This window comes from Schistocerca serialis, chromosome 10 (genome assembly GCF_023864345.2).
Source record: "Schistocerca serialis cubense isolate TAMUIC-IGC-003099 chromosome 10, iqSchSeri2.2, whole genome shotgun sequence".
NCBI classification, from domain to species: domain Eukaryota; kingdom Metazoa; phylum Arthropoda; class Insecta; order Orthoptera; family Acrididae; genus Schistocerca; species Schistocerca serialis.
Genome location: NC_064647.1, coordinates 59,044,260 through 59,055,642, shown reverse-complemented (window position 1 = coordinate 59,055,642; position 11,383 = coordinate 59,044,260). Strand labels below are relative to the sequence as shown.

The window sequence follows — 11,383 nt, the reverse complement described above, 5'->3', positions numbered from 1 at the left end:
AACCATTCAGACTGCGCTGTGCTGCTCAGGGAACTAAGGAAGGACTGCATTCTATTTATTTCGAGCCCCTTTATTTAGGTATGGAGTATATTTGTCACAAAACACCCGCACTGATCTGGCTGTGGTCATGGCACACAGCCCACAAACACGTAAACAACTCCTAAATTCACCACACAATAGCAAACTGCTCTTAAATAAAGCAGTACACAATATCCGCAGGCGAGCTCTGTACTCTTAAACACTCCAAATAACGCACAGCACAGTGCACAGACACGCTTGCAAAATAGTGCAACAGACGCGCCCAAACACCCTCACCCAATAGCCTGCCCCCAGCTGCCAAACCGACCAAAAGTCTCTTCTCGGCCTCCCCCAAACATGACCTCCTCACAGTCGCATTCGCACCTAACACCGGAGAAATTCATATCACCTATGCACCTTAGATTACGCTCCAAGGCAGGCCACGTGCGCGTGCGGTCGGCCAGAGGGGGGGTTCCAGAGCTCAAAAAGTGGCTCAAATGGCTCTGAGCACTATGGGACTTAACATCTGAGGTCATCAGTCCCCTAGAACTCAGAACTACTTAAACCTAACTAACCTAAGGACATCACACACATCCATGCCCGAGGTAGGATTCGAACCTGCGACCGTAGCGGTCGCGCGGTTCCAGACTGAAGCGCCTAGAACCGCTCGGCCACACAGACCGGAGGTTCCAAAGCCTCCAGCCAAGTTCAGCTTCCGCGCGCTCGTGACAGCCGACACATGTGAAAGCTGCATTGTCCTTCTCATGTATACCCCCGGCGTCTCAGGTCTGGGCCTGCCTTCACGTCTGTTGTCAGAATAGCTCATAGCTCGTTGACACACACGATTAACGCCGCCACAAAAACACTTACTACTCGCCTGCAACTGAGATGGTGACGGAAAACCGATCACTCTGATCTGCGCTGCAGGGGCGTGTAATGATTGACAGCACTCTATTTATTTTTTCAAACAACTTATTTAACCATACAGTATATCTATCCCACTATCACAAAACAACACCTACATGTGCCCTGGGCCATGTTGCACAGCCTACAGACACGCACCCAACTCATAATTTCAGTACACACAATAACAAACTGCTACTAAATAATTCTTCACACAGACGTGTAGATATGCTCAGTACACGTAAACTATCCAAATAACGCATAGCAGATCCTGCAGATCCGCTCGCAAAATAACTGAGCAGACGTGCGCAGGTACATCCCACCGCGCACCCTGCCCACAGGATCGTGAAGTCACCCATCCCTCTGGTTTCAGGCCTCGCACAGCCCCTACTCGGCTTCCGCAAGCGTGAGTTGGCGCGGTCAACGCGCTCGTCAGCTGTCAAAGCAGACACAGACGTCCGTCCAGGACCGCGATCCGTCATAACCCGGAGCCGTGACCACAACTCGGGTGAAAGTCAACCTTATATCAAGGTAGCATAATTCCAAAGCGCAGCCTCCATACGCTAGACACATCATAGCAGCAGCACACGTCTTTACCTCCTATGACACACTGCGCATTTCTCCTCACACCACATTACACGGCCCTTTAACTAAACAGAACTACACATCCCTGCTCTTGCCTAGTCGCGTGACCAGCCATCTAAAACCTTCTCAATATTATTCTTAGTTTACAACATTTTTTGAAAAAAAGATATAATTTACTCCTCCCACCATACCTAACCTCACACCCATCCCACCATCAACATACGCAAACGTCCTCAACCCTATCTTGAGGCTCATATATCACCCCACAAACCATGTCCATCAATCAATTTACCATTCTCACCTCATATTTTCGAATTACAAACATAGCCTCTATCTAAACACCAATCAACTCATCTTTCTCGCACTTTCAACAGTAAAATTAATTTTACACACACCACAAAATACCAAAAGCAATTAAAGAGTCAAACTTTTATACAGACCACCAAGCACATACCACACTCACACCAATATTCAAAGCCTGGTACATATTTACCACCTCCAACTTGAATTAAATATTATTACCATTGTCCCAACATTCTGCCAGCGCTCGATTTGGACCTATTTTTCCGCTCTTAACTGTTGTCACTAGCGGTCCAATATCGCTATCTATAGATTGCATAAGTATCCATATAAAAAAATGTCATCCAATTATCTATGTCATCAAGCTGCACCCTCTCACGATAGGATACAAACTCATCTTTTCTAGTCATTATACAATTTTTATCAGCGACACGCCTCAGTCGCTATCCTCGATAATGAATACCCGACCAGCGTGCGTAAGGCCTGTGAAGACATCGCCGACGTGGGTTTGTGTACTGTAATCATCATCACATTTCATTGAACAACAAGTAAAGGCGCGAATTCGCTCATCCTCGATTTTCTAATGTCTCACACTTTCCAACAAGCATTACACTTCATCCATTCAACATACACATCCATTCGCGCCGCCGTTTAGAGACTCCTATATCCGAACACATAGCATCATTCAATAACTATCACTTGCTGTTATCTAATAACTCATCCATCAGGTCTGGGGGCAAGGTCACCCCTTTCTTTCTTTCTTTCTTTATTTCAGCAGCAGACAGCTATTTTTTTTTTTTTTTTTTTTTTTTTTTTTTTTTTACAGTGGTAGCTAAACTGCGCCATCAACTTAACATCACCAATCGCGAAACATATCTTCAAATATGTATAATGTAAACACTTTTGCTCAATTACACAGCATTCCCACATATGACATGACCTTCAATATTACAGTTCTTAATCCAATAACCACCAAAACAAGTACTAAATGCTCAAACTAATCCCATTGCACCTTACAAAGCGAGCGTCCGAGCGCCGCCGACAGCATGTCAAAGCCACACACCTGTCCATCTAAACAGCTGTCCACTCAGCCCCAGGACAAGCATGCCGAAGTGGGCTCTCTCTATACCTGCTCTCCAGCTATTGTCTAACGACATAAACTGCACAAATGGATTCCTGAATAGCGCAGATCTCTATCCTCCCCTGCATCTCCAACTCAACATTTAAACAGTGTCTCCCCCAGCCAGCGAACCCGACGTCATTCACTCTGCACTGAGAATTTCCAGCCACAAACCTTAAACACTCTCATATATAAAAGCCTATTCACTCCTGCCAAAACTCACTTAACAATAAAAAAGCATTCTCCCTTTCTAAGCATAGATGAGTATGCATATCGAACAAATAGACAAACATAATTCCAAGCAGATGTCATACATATGATTAAAAAGAAAAAAAGACCTCAATTTAGGTTATCCGACATTTATTTACATGTTCTAATGATACAGTCGTAGATGAGTCGTGTCATCCACTCACTCATTCCTTCAACACACGCTTTCACACAACTTGTTCTACTTATATGCCACCCACCCTGTTATAATAATTTTGTACAAGCATTTCGCCCCCACATACAATCCAGCTCAATAGAACATAATAATACCTTTTTCCATAGATAGTCATATTCAGTGAATAATTAAACGTCCTAAATTACGCATACATGTAGTCAAATAAGCAAATACTTTTACCGACATACCACCCCTCTCACTGAGGATAGGGCATTTAATATTATATACTTAAACACAGACCAATGATAACAATATTCCGACGCACACCTTGTCCTTGTAATAAAGATACAATTCATTTTCCTATACAGTACAAAATCACCATTTTACGTCAGAGCACCCTCAGTCGTGCCAAATCGCTCTCAGAGCAGTTCAGCTAATTCGGGAGCCTCTTCCCGTTGGCAGAAACGCATCAGTCTTTCTGATAAGAGCCTGCTCCCTTTTCTACAGACATTTCCAGACTCGCGTATTAGAAGAGCAAAAATATTTTTAATATAATATTACAAAATTCACCTCATACTCGTCGATATTAAACACAGTCCTAGCGCTTTAGTGTGCCATAGACGTCTAACTAGAATTCCTGCCCTGCACAGACATTAACGCGGACTGATGCATGGCCTCTCACAGGAAACCATACCTTGCACCTTGTAAATCATATTCTTACAGTCGATAGCATAACATTGAACGATTTTAAATAAAGGATATCCACAACACAAGGAAACTAGAAGAGCCTGGTGGCGTTGTGTCGACTTTCCAAACTACCCCCCGAAAGTGATTGACGGCCTCTACATTTAAACTCATATGTCGCAATGACCCAATAGTTGATAACTCTGCGTTCCATTTCTAGTGATTGGTCATTTTTGCACACAAGTACGGGATCACCGCTTTCAGTGCTAGCAACCCCAGAAGTTGCGGTTCATCAACCAAAATTTGTTCCCCAACACAAACAAGCATTGTCACTCAATCATTATGTGGTACCCAATGCACGGATGGGATGGATACGACACCACCGATCTACTGTAATATTATCCATCACAGCTGATATCGCGAAAAATTTTACAGTAAGTCCAACACTGGGCAATCATGTGACAGCATGTTTTCCTAATTTCAGTATCATGGCTAAACCAGACCTCGCGCATAGTACTCGATCAATCTCTCTGCGTATGGCGGTCACAGAGCAATCTCGCCCTCTTACGTTAAAAGACCATCCTCACTCATTTGGATGAATCAATCATTGTTTTTGTTGCGGTCTTCAGTCCTGAGACTGGTTTGATGCAGCTCTCCGTGCTAATCTATCCTGCGCAAGCTCCTTCATCTCCCAGTACCTACTGCAACCTACATTCTTCTGAATCTGCTTAGTGTATTCATCTCTTGGTCTCCCTCTACGATTTTTAGCCTCCACACTGCCCTCCAACGCTAAATTTGCGATCCCTTGATGCCTCAGGACATGTCCTACCAACAGATCTCTTCTTCTAGTCAGGTTGTGCCACAAACTTCTCTTCTCCCCAATCCTATTCAATACCTCCTCATTAGTTATGTGATCTACCCACCTAATCCTCAACATTCTTCTGTAGCACCACATTTCGAAAGCTTCTATTCTCTTCTTGTCCAAACTATTTATTGTCCATGTTTCACTTTCATACATGGCAACACTCCATACAAATACTTTCAGAAACGACTTCCTGACATTTAAATCTATACCCGATGTTAACAAATCTCTCTTCTTCAGAAACGCTTTCCTTGCCATTGCCAGTCTACATTTTATATCCTCTCTACTTCGACCATCATCAGTTATTTTGCTCCCCAAATAGCAAACCTCCATTACTACTTTAAGTGTCTCATTTCCGAATCTAATTCCCTCAGCATCACCCGACATAACTCGACTACATTCCATTATCCTCGTTTTGCTTTTGTTGATGTTCATCTTATATCCTCCTTTCAAGACACTGTCCATTCCGTTTAACTGCTCTTCCAAGTCCTTTGCTGTCTCTGACAGATTTACAATGTCATCGGCGAACCTCAAAGTTTTTATTTCTTCTCCCTGGATTTTAATACCTACTCTAAATTTTTCTTTTGTTTCCTTTACAGCTCGCTCAATATACAGATTGAAAAACATCGGGGAGAGGCTACAACCCTGTCTCACTCCCTTCCCGACCACTGCTTCCCTTTCATGCCCCTCGACTCTTATAATTGCCATCTGGTTTCTGTACAAATTGTAAATAGCCTTTCGCTCCCTGTATTTTACCCCTGCCACCTTTAGAATTTGAAAGAGAGTATTCCAGTCAACATTGTCAAAAGCTTTCTCTAAGTCTACAAATGCTAGAAACGTAGGTTTGCCTTTCCTTAATCTTCCTTCTAAGATAAGTCGTAAGGTCAGTATGGCCTCACGTGTTCCAACATTTCTACGGAATCCAAACTGATCTTTCCCGAGATTGGCTTCTACCAGTTTTTCCATTCGTCTGTAAAGAATTCGCGTTAGTATTTTGCAGCTGTGACTTATTAAACTGATAGTTCGGTAATTTTCACATCTGTCAACACCTGCTTTCTTTGGGATTGGAATTATTATATTCTTCTTGAAGTCTGAGGGTATTTCACCTGTCTCGTACATCTTGCTCACCAGATGGTAGAGTTTTGTCAGGACTGGCTCTCCCAAGGCCGTCAGTAGTTCTAATGGAATGTGGTCTACTCCCGGGGCCTTGTTTTGACTCAGGTCTTTCAGTGCTCTGTCAAACTCTTCACGCAGTATCGTATCTCCCATTTCATCTTCATCTACATCCATTTCCATAATATTGTCCTCAAGTACATCGCCCTTGTATAGACCCTCTATATACTCCTTCCACCTTTCTGCTTTCCCTTCTTTGCTTAGAACTGGGTTTCCATCTGAGCTCTTGATATTCATACAAGTGGCCCTCTTTTCTGCAAAGGTCTCTTTAATTTTCCTATCGGCTGTATCTATTTTACCCCTAGTGAGATAAGCCTCTACATCCTTACATTTGTCCTCTAGCCATGCCTGCTTAGCCATTTTGCACTTCCTGTCGATCTCATTTTTGAGACGTTTGTATTCCTTTTTGCCTGCTTCTTTTACTGCATTTTTATATTTTCTCCTTTCATGAATTAAATTCAATATTTCTTCTGTTACCCAAGGATTTCTACTAGCCCTCGTGTTTTTACCTACTTGATCCTCTGTTGCCTTCACTGCTTCATCCTTCAGAGCTACCCATTCGTCTTCTACTGTATTTCTTTCCCCCATTCCTGTCAATTGTTCCCTTACGCTCTCCTTGAAACTCTGTACAACCTCTGCTTCTTTCAGTTTATCCAGGCCCCATCTCCTTAAATTCCCACCTTTTTGCAGTTTCTTCAGTTTTAATCTACAGTTCATAACCAATAGATTGTGGTAAGAGTCCGCATCTGCCCTGGAAATGTCTTACAATTTAAAACCTGGTTCCTAAATCTCTGTCTTACCATTATATAATCTACCTGATACCTTTTATTATCTCCAGGATTCTTCCATGTATACAACCTTCTTTTATGATTCTTGAACCAATCATACTAATCATATATTTACACACCTTGTTCCACAGGGCGGCATTGACCAACCTACCCCGCAACGTCGCTACCCAATTAATCCTCAACCGAGCAAACGAATATAGCTACACTTCACCTCTCTTGACTGAATAGAGTTTTCCTAGTCCTAACCCCTCCAAGTGCACCACATTTCTCGAGATGTAACCAAGTCTTTGAGCTTAGCACACCATATCGATCTATAGTAACAGATCTCAAAGTGCCTTAATGTAATAGCATACAGTTAAGAAGAACAAGAACGGAATGATATTTATACGCAACATACTTCAACACATTTTTACGTAAATCATCCATCATGACTAAAACGCAGACTATATCACGTGACTACAGCATCCAGATAGAACATTGGGAAAAAAATGTTCTACAGCAACTTGTACTTCTCTAGAATAAAGGAGTCAACTTTTAAATCATACCTAGTTACAGCTCTATCTCAATCGATCATCCTGTACATATTGAAATATACCAGGTGGTTATAATTAAATTTTGCCAATTTAACTCACTATAACATGGAAACTAATTACCATACGAGTACCAAACTTGGTAGAATTAATGTCCAGAGTATGGGGTGCAGTGTCAGATAGACCGTCAGAAACAGAGCACCTCGTGTTCCTGCTGCTAATACGCCAAGTACACAGTTCATTTCTTACATATTTTTACGAGCTTCAAGCAGGAGCGACTGGTGTAATGGATAGGAACTGTGATTGCTGTGTACAGATGCAAACTGAGTTGGCGACCCTTCGCTCACAGCTCCAGGCTGCATTGGCTTCTGTCACACCGCATGAAGCTGCCGCCAACAGGCATCACTGTGGGGGGGGGGGGTGGGGGGGGGGTCGGACGTAGGGATGTGAGGCACGTCGAACACGTCCCACGTGTCCCCTGTTCGGTCCACTGATGTGGCCGCCCTGGGCTCTGCCGGCACTGAGGTTGACCCCTCACCCATGGTCGAGTGGGGAACCATTCCAAAGTCTTGCAGGCAGCGAAAAACTTTCCGAGGGGCCAGTTCGTATGATGAACAGCTTTTGGGTGTTATCTGTGGCTGACAATGTCTCTGAGCGGGATGCAGTTGCCCACCTTGTTCCAGAGGAAGCTTCACGGCCCGCAAGGCGTTCAAATGGGGTGGGTTTACTGGTAGTTGAGAGCTCCAACGTTAGGCGCATAATAGGGCCCCTTAGGATAATGGCTGCCAAGGAGGGGAAGAAAGCCAGTGTGCACTCCATGTGCATACCAGGAGGAGTTATTCCGGATGTGGAAAGGCTGCTTCCAGATACCATGAAGAGTACAGGGTGCAGCCAACTGCAGGTGGTGGCTCATATCGGTACCAATGACGTGTGTCGCTTTGTATCAGAGGAGATTCTCTCTGGTTTCAGGCGGCTAGCGGAAATGGTAAATACTGCCAGTCTTGCTTGTAAGATTAAGGCGGAGCTCACCATCTGCAGCATCGTCGATAGAACCGACTGTGGTCATTTGGTGCAGAGCCGAGTGGAGGGTCTGAATCAGAGGCTCAAGCGGTTCTGTAACCGTGTAGGCTGCAGATTCCTTGACTCGCGCCATCGGCTGGTGGGTTTCCGGGTTCCGCTTAATAGGTCAGGAGTCAACTACACACAGGACGCGGCTACACGGGTCGCGGGGGCTGGGTGGAAGGGACTGGGCTGTTTTTAGATGGTCTCAGGGAACCACAGAAGGGGCGTCCATCTAAAAGGGAACAGTTAAAACAAGGTAAGTTAGTCGTAGAAACGATCGGTATTAGAGTTGTATGTAAATTGTCGTAGCTGTGTTGGGAAAGAACCAGAGCTCCAAGCCCTAATAGAAAGCACTGAAGCTCAAATAGTTGTAGGTACAGAAAGCTGGCTAAAGCCGGAAATAAGTTCAGCCGATTTTTTTTTCGAATGATGTAACAGTGTTCAGAAAGGATACATTAAATACATTTGGTGGTGGAGTATTTATTGCTGTAAGAAGCAGTTTGCCTTGTAGTGAAATTGAAGTAGACAGTTCCTGCGAAATAGTATGGGTAAAGGTTATACTTGACAAACTATTAATTGGATCGTTTTACTGACCCGACCCCCCCCCCCCCCGACCCAGGAGATGTTGTTGCTAAACAGTTCAAATAAAACTTGAGTATCATTTCAAATAGGTACCCCACTCATATAGTCGCTGGTGACTTCAATCTATCCTCGATATGCTGGAAAAATTATACGTTTAAAGCCGGCGGCAGGCATAAGTCGTCCGAAATTGTACTGAATGTTTTCTCAAAAAATTAGTTTGAACAATCAGTTCATGAGCCCACTCGAAGCCTAAATGGTTGCGATAGCATACTTGACCTCTTAGCAAAAAATAATCCTGGACAAATGGTATCATGACGAATACAGGGATTAGCGACCACAAGGCAGTAGCTGCTAGACTGAACGCCGTAACACCTACAACCATCAAAAAGAGACGCAAAATATATGTTTAAAAAGAGCTGATAAAAAGGCTGTTAACACCGTTTTAACAGACAGTCTTCACTCCTTCCGATCTGGCCATGTAAGCGTTGAAAAGTTGTGGAATGATTTCAAAGAAATAGTAGCGACAGCAATTGAGAGATATATACCACATAAATTCATAAGTGATGGCACTGATCCCCCACGGTTCACAAAACGAGTCATATCGCCGTTGCAGAAGAGAAGCAACTACAAAAGTATGCCAAATTTAAAAGTACGCAAAATCCCCAGGACTGCCAAACTTTTACAGAACTTTGAAATATAGCGCGTACTTCAGTGCGAGATGCTTTTTATAATTTCCATAACGGAACTCTGTCTCGAAATCTGGCCGAAAACCCAAAGATATTCTGGTCATACATAAAGCACACCAGTGGCAAGACGCAGTCAATACCTTCACTGCGTGATAACATCGCTGAAGTCACTGATGATAGTGCCACTAAAGCAGAGTTATTAAACACGGTTTTCCGAAACTCCTTTACCAAAGAAGAAGTAAATATTCCTAAATTCCAATCAAGAACAACTACCAAGATGAGAAACATAGTAGATTTCCTCGGTGTAGCAAAACAGCTAAAATCACTTAGTAAAGGCAAGGCCTCCGGTCCATATTGTATACCAGTCAGGTTCCTCTCAGAGTATGCTGATACAATAACTCCATATTTAGCAAATATATACAACCAGTCGCTCACAGAAAGATCCCTACCTAAAGACTGGAAAATTTCTCAAGTCACGCCAATACCCAAAAAGTGAATTAGGAGTAATCCGTTCAATTGCAGGCCCATATCACTAAGGTCCATTTGCAGTAGGGTTTTGGAACATATGCTATGTTCGAACATTATGAAGTACCTCGAAGAAAACAGTTTATTGACACATAGTCAGCAAGGATTCAGAAAGTATTGTTCTTGTGAAACACAACTAGCTCCTTATACTCATGAAGTAATGAGTGCTATCGACTGGAAATGTGAAATTGATCCATATTTTTGGATTTCCAGAAGGCTTTCGACACCGTTCCTCACAAGCGTCTTCTAATCAAACTGCGTGCCTATGGAGTATCGCCTGAGTTGTGCGACTGGATTCGTGATTTCCTGTCAGAAAGGTCACAGTTCGTAGTAATAGATGGAAAGACATCGAGTAAAATAGAAGTAACATCCGGCGTTCCCCAATGAAATTTTATGTGCTCTCTATTGTTCCTGATCTATATTAACGACACAGGAGACAATCTTAGTGGCCGTCTTAGATTGTTTGCAGGTGATGCTGTCATTTACCGTCTTGTAAAGTCATGAGATGGCCAAAACGAATCGCAAAATAATTTATACAAGATATCTGTATGGTGCGAAAAGTGGCAATTGACCCTGAATAAGGAAAAGTATGAAGTTATTCACATGAATACGAAAAGAGATGCGCTAAATTTCGATTACACACAAATCTGAAAGTTGTCAATTCAACTAAATACTTAGGGATTACAATTACCAATAACCTAAATTGGAACGATCATGTAGATAATGTTGTGGGTAGCACAAACCAAAAACTGCGATTCATTGGCAGAACACTTAGAAGGTGCAACAGGTCTACTAAAGAGACTGCTTACACCACGCTTCTCCGTCCTATTCTGGAGTATTGCTGTGCGGTGTGGGATCCGCACCGAGCGAGGTGGTGCAGTGGTTAGCACACTGGACTCGCATTCGGGAGGACGACGGTTCAATCCCGTCTCCGGCCATCCTGATTTAGGTTTTCCGTGATTTCCCTAAATCGCTTCAGGCAAATGCCGGGATGGTTCCTTTGAAAGGGCACGGCCGATTTCCTTCCCCATCCTTCCCTCACCCGAGCTTGCGCTCCGTCTCTCATGACCTCGTTGTCGACGGGACGTTAAACACTAATATCCTCCTCCTCCTCCTGTGGGATCCGCATCAGGTGGGACTGACGGATGACATCTAAATAGTACAAAGAAGGGCCGCTCGTTTT

At 43.5% G+C, this 11,383-nt stretch overlaps 1 non-coding gene across 1 annotated transcript; it reads left to right on the top strand.

Moving 5' to 3' along the window:
- Positions 1-11,065: 11,065 nt before the first annotated feature.
- Trnaa-cgc (transfer RNA alanine (anticodon CGC)) lies at positions 11,066-11,138 on the top strand. Its single transcript has one exon. It is a non-coding gene; the product is annotated as a tRNA-Ala (tRNA).
- The last annotated feature ends 245 nt before the right edge of the window (positions 11,139-11,383 follow it).